This window comes from Vombatus ursinus, unplaced genomic scaffold (assembly GCF_900497805.2).
Source record: "Vombatus ursinus unplaced genomic scaffold, bare-nosed wombat genome assembly UNPS02014893.1, whole genome shotgun sequence".
NCBI lineage: Eukaryota > Metazoa > Chordata > Mammalia > Diprotodontia > Vombatidae > Vombatus > Vombatus ursinus.
The window spans coordinates 4,007,492-4,019,909 of NW_020954671.1; the positions used below are offsets into that span (position 1 = coordinate 4,007,492).

Below are 12,418 nucleotides of genomic sequence, written 5' to 3' on the forward strand. Positions count from 1 at the left end.
TCAAATCTGGCCTCAGACCAAACACTTGACACTTACTAGCTGTGTGACCCTAGGCAAGTCACTTAACCACAATTGCCTTAAAAAAACAACAACAAGAAGTTAGCTCTTAATATTGTGATTAACAAATATTATTCAGTACCATTAAGTAGGTAATATTTAAGAAAAAGAAAGTTATATGTTAATATGAACCATGTTTATCCAATTAATGTATATAACGAAATCCATCTGTTAATAATAGAGATGAGGGCATCACAAATAAGCTAATATTTGCAGGTTGTTGTGGGTGTTATCTAAGTAAAGTTGTGTTTCCTGTTCTTACTTGAATTTTGGTAGGGAGTGGCAACGGTGGTGAGTTAGTACTTCTTTTTTATTTTGTGTTGCTAATCTGGACACTGAGCAATCATAACTATACATAGATTGAAAACTACTTATGTTGTTAGTTTTTGAGGGTAGGAATCATTTTGTCCTATAGAAGAGAAGGACCTTAAGTTAGGCACCAGAGAGGTCACTTAGTCTAATACCCTCATTTTTCAGATGAATTGAGACATAGAGAGATTGTAACTTGCCCAAGGTCACACAGTCAGTAAGTGGCAGAAACAGTATCCAAAACCAGGTCTGTTTCCACATCCAACATTCTTTCTGCTGATTCAATGTGTGTGTGTGTGTGTGTGTGTGTGTGTATGTGTGTGTGTGTGTGTGTGTAATTTTTGTCTAAAAGATGACCATCTGAATAGAAGTATAGGCATACAAGTGCAAATCAATACAGTATAAGCAATGAGTGTAGTGGGCTTACAGAACAAGGAGGAGAAGTCCTTTTTGAATAGTGTTTTTAAGTAGAGGAAGGAAGTGGCCATAGTTAAAATGTTAGATCTTTAAAGGAAGGAAATAAACCTAAGCCAAAGTGCCATTTTCTCTCCTATTGAGTTATAAAACCATAGACAAGTTGATTTAAATGTTGTTGACTTAGGCTCTGTAAAAGCTTTTTGGGGGGCACCTTTTTGTCAGTATGGCCCCCATACTTTCTGAGCATTAGAGCCGCTTGAGCAAAGAGCCAGGACCGGGACTCAGAGACTGTCCACTAGACTGCCTCCAGTCACTGTAACTATGATAGACCTGCCTCGAGATGATATTGGGAGAAGGGGATGGCCTGGTGGTAGACGAGTGAATCTCAGAGACAGCTAGCTCACTGTCTTGTGTTCAGAAGACAGAAATCCTCTGAGCTCTAGATTTTTTGTCTTGATTCTGAGAGAGCTTTGCCTACAGCTGTTAGTTGTTAGCCAGCACCAAACCAGAGCTTTAGGCCTAAACCATTGAAAAGACAAACTGTTTGGGGATTTGTATCTTTCCCGGTAAGTAAAGTTCACTCAGAACCAACCACAACAAGCCCTTTTACAAAAGCCTTTGCTTTAATGTGTGGGGCTAGGGTTTTTAGAGTCACAAGACTTGACTGTTTCATGGGAGTGAGGGGAACAAGGAGAATTCCTTAATATTCGTATCAACCACACTAAATGAAGCTATAGTCAGCAGAGGTGACACCGTCTGGTATGGTGACATAGAAATAGGAGTGATTACTCTTTGTAGTTCATAGCATGATTTCTGTATAACAGACCTGGCGGTCAGGTAATACAAATGTAACCATCTCCATTGCCTCTCAAATCCACCCTCTTCTCTTCACTCACAAAGCTTCCCCCTTAGTTCTAGCCCACATGTCTGCTCTCCACTGCTCTTTACACATCTTCATTGCCTTTCCCCTCACTGATAAATCCTCAGCATAGCTGGCAAAGGGATTTTTCTAAGGTACATGTTTGATCATGTCACTTTCCTACACAGAAACTTTTTGTGAATCTCTTTTGTCTCTCCTTGGAATAAAATGCCAGTTCCTCGACCTGACATTTTAACGATCTCTAGAGTCAGATTCCAATATACCTTTCCAGCCTTTGTTTCATATTATTGCCTTTGGCATACTCTGTTTCAGGCAAAATAACCTAGCTCTCCTTCAGCAGCATTCCATTTCCACCTACTTCCTTTTGTACTGGCTGTCTTTCTTATCCATGATGCCCTCTCTCCTATCTCCCTCTCAAATCTTTAACTTCCTTCAAGGCTCCATGCAAATGCCACCTCCAAGAAGTCTTCTTTGATTCCCACTCCACTGAGTCATTAGTGTTGCCTTCCTCCTCAAATTACCCTGTATTATTTGATACATGTGTAACATAAGCTTTAAAGGCTCATCATATCTCCAATACTTACCACAAGCATCAAAGCATGTTAATTGGCTGAATTTTACAAAGAAGGAAACTGAAGGTCATAGAAGTAGTATTATGTGTCCATATAATTAGTATGGATTAGAATCCAGGATTTGAACTTGGGTCTCCTGAACTCTAGTGTTCTTTACCACTTTGAAGGGGAAGCCGTCAATTTATAAGACACTGAGCAAATGCCCTTGCTTCTTCCTTATTAAGAAAGTCATATGTACGTATGAAGTAGTTAACGTGGTATTTGACTTCCACCTCCATTTAGCCTTCTGAAACTTTGGATCATTATATCAGAGCTTGATATTATAAGCCTATTCCTCTTCTCTGTTAGATGAAGTGTGTGTGTGTGTGTATGTGTGTATGTATGTGTGTGTATTTAAAATGGCATCAAGTTTGCTTGAGAATTTACCTATGGCAATTTTATCTCCCTATAAATAATACAGGAAGGATTCAGTAAGGTAGGGTTCACTCAGCCACCTAAATCTTTAAGCAATATCAATGAGCTAGGAATTCCACGGCTTCCAGTGTGCTGTCAGACACCGGCCGTGGTATCTGAAATTTTCCTGTTTCATTTTATAGTTTGCTAAAAAGCTTTGGACTCTTCTTGTCGTCCCTCTTTGATTAGTGACCATTAATTTAACATACAGTTCTCTTAGAAGATATATTAATGAAAACCTTTAAATTATATGATACTTTATGGTTTATAATATGGGTCAGTATAGCATGTCAGTAAATGAACTAAATATCTTCTCTGTGCTAAGTGCTAGAGAGCAAAAGAAAGACAAAAGGTAGTCCCTGCTGTCAGTAACTTCCCAGTCTGATGCTAGGGCACAACATGGAAATATTTATGTGCAAACAAGCTTATGTATAAAATAATTTGGAGATAATCATATAACAAGGCTATGTGTTATTTCTGTTTTGTAGGTGAGAAAACTGAGACCCAGAGGTTGTACCTGGGACACTTGAATGTGTGATTCTGTGCATGGCTTGCTCTAAGTCACAGCTACTAAGTGGCACAGTTGGGTTTTGGACCCAGGTCTTCTGACTCCAAATTCCATGCTTGAGTGTGCCTATTGAAATTCTCAAATTGCAATTTTAGTTTATACTCTTATCATCATGCAAATTGAATGATTTGAGTTAGCTTTGGATAAAGATCTTCCTTTTTTCTCTATGCTAAATTGAAGTTGATTCTTTAGGTCTTTTTTCCTCCAACCCCAAAGGCAACGATTTTCTATGTGTTTTCTCTTCTGACCCTTTCCTTTGCCTCTTATCCCATCTTCTAAATCCTATCTCTGGTAATCCTCTAAATCAGAGGTTCTCAAACTTATATGGCCTACTTCTCTCTTTAAAAAAAAAAATTATTCAGCACCCCCCTCAAAATCGACTTTTGAGTTTTTTTCCCTAATTTGCATCATTTCACAAATAATAATTTTTTTAAAAAATGACACATCTTAAATTTAATAATTAATTGTATATTTGTGGGGTTTTTCCTGCATTGAAATTTTGATGACATAATATTGTGTCATGTAATCATATAGTGTTATATTATAAACAAGTCATTATATGCACATATTCCTGCTGATGCATGCTGGACTTCCTGACAGTGTGCTTCATGCTTGCCTGCCAACACTAGCTTGTTAAGACCTGTTGGTGGACTTGACTGCTGATAAGTTATAACTTGCATTTTGTGTATTTATTTGGAAAATAATGTAATCACTATGACTTTAGCTGCATTATACAACAGATGAAACAAGCACAATTTTCAAATTTTTCTTATCTTCTCTTTCCTTATGCTTCCACCACTCCCTTATTTTTATTCAACACCCCCCAGTTGTAGCTGGGGCTACTATCACCCCCCCTTGCATCATACCAGTGTCCGGTGGTGTCACCCACTTTGGGAACCTATGCAAAAAGCTCACGGAGAAGAGCGAGTACTCATTTTAAACTCTACTCTAGTGGAATGAAAAGTTTTAACCTCACTTTTATTCCTTCTTTCCAAAAGGCAGAGATCCTTCTTGTAAAATAAGGGTAGGGAGGAGTAGAGTTGAGCTAGGTAATCTTTAAGATTACCTGTAGTTCTAGCGACCCTGAAAACTTCCAATAATTATACTCTCAGTACCTATGTGTTCAGTGGTAGATTTGTCATTGCTCAAAAGACTTCCCCAGACTGAATGTTGGCAAAAGATATCTTTCTCTGCGATGGGGAGAATATTTATTAATGATTCAAATATGTGATGTTTTTATACTGAAGTACTATGTTCTTCCCTTATATTCCCCATCCCCAAACTATTCCTTTCTGTATTCCCAGAGTAGCACAGCAGCCACACAGAAGGAATGGGGGGATTCACTTTCCCTATGTGCAGAATGAAAAATAACTGACTCTGGAGTCAGAGAACCTGGATTCAAATCCTTCCTCTGATATTTATTGCCTGTATGGCCTTGGACAAATACCCTTCTTGGGCCTTATTTGTTAAATGAGGGCATTGGACTAGATGACTTCTGAGATCCTTCCCATCTGTCCATCCATGATCCTGTGATCTTTGCTCCTCAAGGATTATTTTTAAAAATATTACTTAATGGAATGTTCACAGCAAAGTTTTATTCCTAGTACCATATGGCAGCTCCATGTGAATATGCAGCCTATGTGAAGTGTGCTATGTGAATCCAATTCAATAATTCACCTGTTTTCTATTGAATCCAAAACTAGTTACCTTCTCCCAACCACCATACTTAATCACTCAGTATGTTTGGCTTGTAGCTCTTAATTCTTTAGTCTATTAAGAAGTAGAACTCGGCAAAGAATTAGAAATTGAGGGATGCCCTTGAATTGGGGAATGGCAGAATAAGTTGTGGTATATGAATGTCATAGAATACTGTTGTGCTAAAAGAAATGATGAGCAGGATGCTTTCAGAAAAACCTGGAAAGACTTCCATGAACTGGTATAAAATAAAGTGAGCAAAGCCAGGAGAACATTGTACACAGTAATAGCAACGTTGTGTGACAATCAGCTCTGATTCACTTGGCTTTTCTCAGTAATACACTTCCAAAAGACTCATGCAGAACTGATATGGACTGTAAATGCGGATCAAAACATACTATTTTCACTTTATTTTTTCCTTGTTTTTTTTTCCCTTTTGCTCTGTTTCTTCCTTCACAGCATGACTAATGTGGAAATATGTCTTGCATGATTATCAGTGTATCAAATTACTTGCCACCTTAGGGAAGGGGAGGGAAAGAAGGAGAAAATTTCAAAATCAAAATTTTATAAAAAATGAATTTTAAAAATTTTCTTTCCATGAAATTGGAAAAAAATAAAATACTAAGAAAAAAGAAGTAGAACTCTTTACCTCCCAGGAATTGTACATATTTTTTTTTATTTTTGAAAGCTTCTTGTTCTTCACTAATGAGATTTTAAATACTAAGGAACAGCCATGCTTATTACTGACAATTGCCAATGAAACAATAATAATAAATATAGAAGTGCGGAGGCAGTAATGGTTGTTGGTGGAAATATATTTCACTTAGGCTACAGCAGAAGTAAAATTAATTTGCTAATAAACAATTATAGTGTAAGTAAGTGATAGACCAAGTCTAGGTGCATGTGTGTGTGTGCCTGTGTGTCTGTGTGTCTGTGTGTGTGTGTGTGTGTGTGTGTTTTAATGCTGAAGTGAGGAGAAGCTAAGGAAGGAATGCAATATGAATGAAGGAATTCAGCTGATCAGAGTCAGAGGAAAGAATTCACACTGAAGATAAGCAGTCCCAAATTAATTCACTTGGGAAACTACATCAGTAACCTCCTCATTACTCAGGGTGTACTGTGAACCCTTTGGAATGAAAGGAGCTAGAGAAAATCAGTCTCCAGTATCTAGCACACTACAGTTTTATTCATTCCCTGTGCTAGCAACACAGTTACTTGCTCACTCTCTCAGGGCAAAGAATGATGTATGCAAGCAAGTAACAAGGAATGCTGGCTTCATTCATTTTATCTGCATTCCATTAGAATCTCATTTTTTAAGGTGAGCTGGGCTTTTTTTTCCTTTGTCTCAATCTTTTTTTTTTCCTCATGCTCTGACAAAAAAAAAAACCTTTACTTTTAAACTAAAACCACGACCAAGACTAGAATCTGAGACACTACCTCAAAAAAGGACACAAGCAATGGAAATTTGGGTGTGAATTTGCCTCCTGAGAAAACTGTAGAACTTGAATGTGGTGTTCTTCAAATTAGAATGTTAATGAGTTCCAAATTATTAAATGGAGAAAATTAGGCTACTATAATCACATTGCGTCTACCTAGATGGGAGTTCACCTTTTTTTTTTTATGTCATAGTGGCAGTCTGTACTCCGTTTGTGTGTGTGTGTGTGTGCTCGTGCGTGTGCGCGTGAATGCATGTGCATGCAGGCAATTGGGGTTAAGTGACTTGCCCAGGGTCACACAGCTAGTAAGTGTTAAAAGTCTGATCTGAGACTGGATTTGAACTCAGATCCTCCTGACTCCAACGCCAGTGCTCTATCCACTGTACCACCTACCTACCCCGTCTGTACCCCTTTTTAAGAATGTCTTTAAATGCATAAAATAAAGTACATAGGATTACAAAGGAAAAATAATTATATTGAAATAGTTGTAATTTTTTTGTCTCATCCAAGTTTATGGACCTCCTGAAATCTTGGGGTGACAGGGAGACTTTAAGACCCCTTGAGTTAGATCAATCTTGTTTCCAGTTGGAATAATGGAATGGAATAAGCATTTATAAAGAGTGCCGGCGGCACTGCGCTAAGTGCTTTTTTAAAAATGTTATCTCACTTGATCCTCACATCAGTCCTTTGAGATACATTCTGTTATTATGCCCATTTTATAGTTGAGAAAACTGAAGCAGAATTTAAGTGACTTGCCCAGGGTCACATAACTAATAAGTGACTGATGCTGGATTTGAACTCAACTTTTCTTGATTCCAGGCCAGCACTTTATCCACTGTGCCACCTAATTGCCTCAGTTGTCTGGAAGCACTTTTTGGTGAAAAGGGCAACATTGGAATTTATAATAGAGTGAGTGATTTTCTTTTTTTAGAAAACACTCCATTTACATAAATTAAAAAATTACATTAGACATCACCCTCAAAAGGTCATGAAGGAAACTTGGTTGAATGAAAAGGTATTAGTTGAAGTAGAAGGGAAAAAATGTAGACTGAATCTTCCTTTCACATTGCAGTGTTGGTATCATTCATCATATCAATGAATTCATAGAACAGTCTTGGAAAGGATTGAAAATATGCAAGTACACCACAGAAGGAAATAGATAATTTGAGATATGGGCTTGAATGAAAGTATTTGTAAATTTTTATGCTACAAATGTGAAACATTGCCAATAAATGACAAATATCAAGAGAGTAAAAGTATCCTAAGACTGAGACTTTTTAAACAAAAAGCTGTTTTGACTTTAAGAGCAAAAGATAGTTTGATAATATAAGCTGACATTCAGATCATCTACTTTACTTTTCTGGGTGGGGTTGGGGGTAGGGAGAAAGCATCTGCTTGCACTTTTAATCTTATTGTTACAATGTGTTTCAGTAAATCAATTAGTTTTGGCACTAGGCCTCTATGCCCTGGAGAATATATTTGTCTGGATTGGCTAGCAAAGCATTTGATTAAGTATTTCATACCATTTCAGTGGGAAAAGATGGAAAGATGTGGGCTAAATGATAATATAATTAGATGATTTGGTTGAATGTCTGGACCTTGTCATTAATAGTTCATTGTCATCTTGGCAAGAAATCTCCATTGGAGTGCCCTGGCCATCTGGGCTTGGCTCTGCACCACTTAACACTTTTGTCAATAACATGGATGAAGATATAGAAAGTACAAGCTGGAAGAGACAGCCAAGACATAGGTGACAAAGTTAGACTCCAAGAAGATCTTGATAGACTAGAGCATTTGTCACAATCTAATCAAATGACATTTAATAAGGAGACATATTTTACACTTGGGTTAAAACATCAGCTTTTCAATTTGGTGGTAGATAGAGGCATAGTTAGATAACAATTTTTTTTTTTAAAAGATCTGGTGGTCATAGTGGGTTGAAAGCTTAACTTGGCAACCAAAATAAAAAACAAACTAATGCCAACTTAGACTACATTAGAAGAGGCATAGCTTTCAGGAATAGTGTTTGTGCCCTGATCAGATCACATCTGGAGAATTGTGTTCAGTTCTAGGCACCACAGACAGAGATGGGCTGCAGGTAGCTGCCACCAGAGATCAGATTGTTACATTTTCAGTATTTACACCTCAAAAATGAAATTTCTACAAATTAGGGCTTGATTTATAGTTTTGTTGATTGTCTAGACTTAAGAATGTGAGGGGGAAAATACTAATAATGCAGGATAAAGTTAAAAGTATGTAATACCTTTTTTTTTTTGGAGAGCTGGTTGTTAAACATTTGCTTTCATATCCCCAAAAGAGCATTAGTAAGTTAGAGAGCATCAAGAGGAGGGTAATAAGGATGGTGAAGGGCCTTGTATCTGTCATATGAAGAAACTGGATGTGAGATCGCTAGAACAAGAGAAGATTGAAGGGGTAACGTGGCCGCAGTTTTCTAGCAATTGAAAAGCTCTTGCATGGAAAAAAGGATTAAAAGTGTTCTGTTTTGTCCCAGGATATAGAACAGGGAACAATGACTGAAAGTTATAAAGAGGCACATTTGTTCTCTGTGTGTGTGTGTGTGTGTGTGTGTGTGTACAACAAAACTTTTGAACAATTGTCAAAAGTGGAATGGGACGCCTCTAGAGGTGGTGTGTTTGTTTCTCCTCCTTTGGTCAGAGGCTGGCCAGTTACTTCTAGGCTATGTTATAGGGGATATTCCCTTTGGGCATAGATTGGACTACATGGTTACTGAAGTTCCTTCCAAATCTAAACTTGTGATCGTGTGAAGTAGAAGCCAGGAGCTGGACAGAATGACCGATTGAGGGCCTCCTATGTTTCCAAGATCCATAGAAACACATTATAATATAAATGAAGCTCCAAGAATTTTTTTTTTCCTCACATGGTTCCCAGCAAAGCACTTCAGGTGGAGAGCTCTCTATGGATGAGTTTACTTTTTTCTTGGTTTATGAACTGTTGACCTTAGTTACTGCTCTTAGTGGCAGATGTGTTTTCATAATCCATTTAAGCCTTGAATGCCTGAGTGGCTTCACCTCATTATTAGATTAAGAGAGTTAAAGTGGAGGAGGAAAAGGAATATAAAATATTTGGAAGCAAGAATGCCATAATGTCAACTGTGAAATGATTATGGTGATAAGAAATTATGACTCTTTTCTGAATGTAATTCTCATATATTAGTTAAAATCTTCTAGGTAATCTCTTAAGCATTCCAATGACAATTTAGAGCTGGCACCCAGAGAGAATGCAGCTAGAATACAAATATATTAATTTAGTTTATTTAATAGGATTTATGTCTGTGGCAGCCTAATCATAAATGTGTACTGTAAAAATAAACAAGTGTTTGCCCAGAGATATAAAAAAGTAAAGTCATCTGGGACTTAATATGCATCTTCAAGTATGGTTTGGTTCTGGCTTCTCTGGTTTTTATCTGGCCTGTGCAACTGAGTTCTATTTTGACTTGTTTCGAAAAATAATTATTTAATTTAGTAGTGTTCAAGCTACCATGTACAAACTACAAATATAACACACTGCATGAATTTTTTCATGTTGATATAGACCAATATAAGATATTAATAGATCTATGTGGTTTCATTTCTCTAACTTTGCCAGGATTTTTATCTAAACCACACTAATTTTAAAAGTTTTTTAATGGTTAAAAATGTTTAATGAGATACATAAAAAACTTCACTGTTCATGGCTCTTCAAAAAAAATTTTTTTAACATAAATTTAATATTAGTTGTGGTGGTAGATAGAGCACTGAACTTGGAGTCAGGAAAAGCTGAGTTCAAATTCTCCTCTGACTCTGGGCAATTTACCTCAGCCTCTGTTTCCCCATCTGTAAGATGGGGATAATAATACCACCTATCGCACAGGACTCTTCTAAGGATCAAAATGAGTTAACATGTAAAGTGCTTTGCAGATTTTAAATCTCTGTATAAATGTTGTTTATTAGTAATAGCGCTACTTTTACAAATAGAATCATTTTGAGTTGGCCGAGGTTCAAGTTCAGGAAGACCTAGGTTTAATTAAGCCTTGCCTCCAGCACATCCTGGCTATGTGACCCTGCACAAGTCACTTAACTTCTCAGGACCCTAGGAAACTTTCAAAGACTATAAGATACAGAGGAGGTACCAACCTGCATTGGTAGAGTTTCTTCATCTCAAAGTTCCCTACACCTATGAAATCACAAGGCCAATCTCTATCCTTATCTTAACTTAGTCAGTGCTAGTTGTGGTTTCAAATGGATCAAAGTATTAAAGTGATTAATTAGACAGTAAATTATCTTTGTGCATTTCCCTCATTGATCGAATTTTTCTCCCCCACCAGTCCTGAACAGTATAATTTCATTTTTAAAAGGATTAAAATATATTGATCAGTACGATGAGTCCTGTTTCCAGCTAAAGTTAGTTCTGGTTTGTTGACCTATTGTGGGAGAGCTTTGTCCTTTGAAGAGAGAACCATTCCTTATCAAGTTGCTGTTTTTCTCCTGGTCAGTTCTCAGGAAGTCCACTGATTAGCCTACAGCTGCTAGCTGTTTGTTTCTTCACACAAAGCAGTACTTAAACAATAAATGAAACCATATGTCCAAAAGCTAACTTAGAGACAAATCTGCTCATTGTTTTCTGCAAAAGGTTGGCATTTCTTTACTTTAGATAAGGTTAGAAAATACTTGGACATGAAGTTTGAGAAAGTAAACGTGAATAGATTTTAAGTGCAATCATCAGAAATTCATTACACTGCCAGTCTATACCTATGTGTTGGCTCTCATAGAGGATGATGGTCCTGTTGCACCTCCTCTCTGAAGGACATGTGCTTTGGGTTGGTTTCTAATAAATGCTGATGAGTTCATGCTGATCTGGGTTTGCCTGGGCCCCCTTGCCAAGACATCATTTATGGCCAGGAAATAAAAATTCCTGAGCACGAAGATTAGCAAATGAAAGATAAGAAGTGACCTTTTAATAAGATTTTTGACTTCTCTGAAAACATTTTTTGATTTTCTTCTTTTCACGTAGACTCAAGGTTGTATTCTCCCTCTCTCCCCCAACAAAAGAAGACTTAATGTGCCTAGGCTTAAAGATGGCTCCCTCCCACCTCCAGAGGAGGACTCTCTTTACACATTTTTCTTATGAATTTAAACATCAACAAACATGAACATTTCACTCTATGAAGAAAAGAGGATTTTTAAAAAGGGCATATGAAACTGTGAACTTTTATTATTAGTAGTTAATTAATGATTAATAATTAATAAATTCCAGTGGCTCCTTATTACCTGTAAGATTGAATTCAAATTCCAAATAGAAATTTATTACTCTTTACATTCTGGTCTCAATCTTCCTTTCCAATCTTCTTATACCTTATTGCTCTTCACATACTCTTTATGATCCAGCTGCGTTGGCCTACTTACTGTTCCTTACCTCTGTCACTATGCTTTTCCTTGAGGTGTGGCCTCATTCAAACAAACCTGTTAAAGATCTTAGCTTAAAAAAGCCAAGGTCTTCCACTGCATCCAGGGCTATCTCCAGTCATCCTGATCTGTATCTTGCCATTGGACCCAGATGGCTCCAGAAGAGATAGTGAGGCTGGTGACTTTGCACAGCCCTCCCTCACTTAAATCCAATTCACCTGCATGTCATGGCATGGCCTCCCTGGTGTCATGGTCCTCTTTGAAAATGAAGGACAAACACCACCAAGAACAACGTGTGGAATGTTTTCCCTCCTCACTTCTGCATCTTAGAATCCTTAACTTTATTCAATACTTAGCTCAACCCTGCATCCCCCCTTTTTTTCAGGAGGCTTTTCCTAGTCCCTCCTTCTATTTGTTATGTATCTCATATACTTCTTGTTGTTCAGCCATTTCGGCCACGTGTGACTCTCCACAATTTGGAGTTTTCTTGGCAAAGATACTGAAGTGGTTTGCCATTACAGATGAGGAAACTGAGGCAAACAGGGTTAAGTGACTTGATGGTAGGGCGTATTCTTGCTTTTCTTTCTATCCTCAGCATAAACTGCATA

At 37.4% G+C, this 12,418-nt stretch overlaps 1 protein-coding gene across 3 annotated transcripts in view; it reads left to right on the forward strand.

Moving 5' to 3' along the window:
* The window catches only part of DAAM1 (dishevelled associated activator of morphogenesis 1), a 202,785-nt gene that overhangs the window by 74,414 nt on the left and 115,953 nt on the right, over positions 1–12,418 (forward strand). The gene's annotated exons all lie outside the window — the stretch shown is intronic.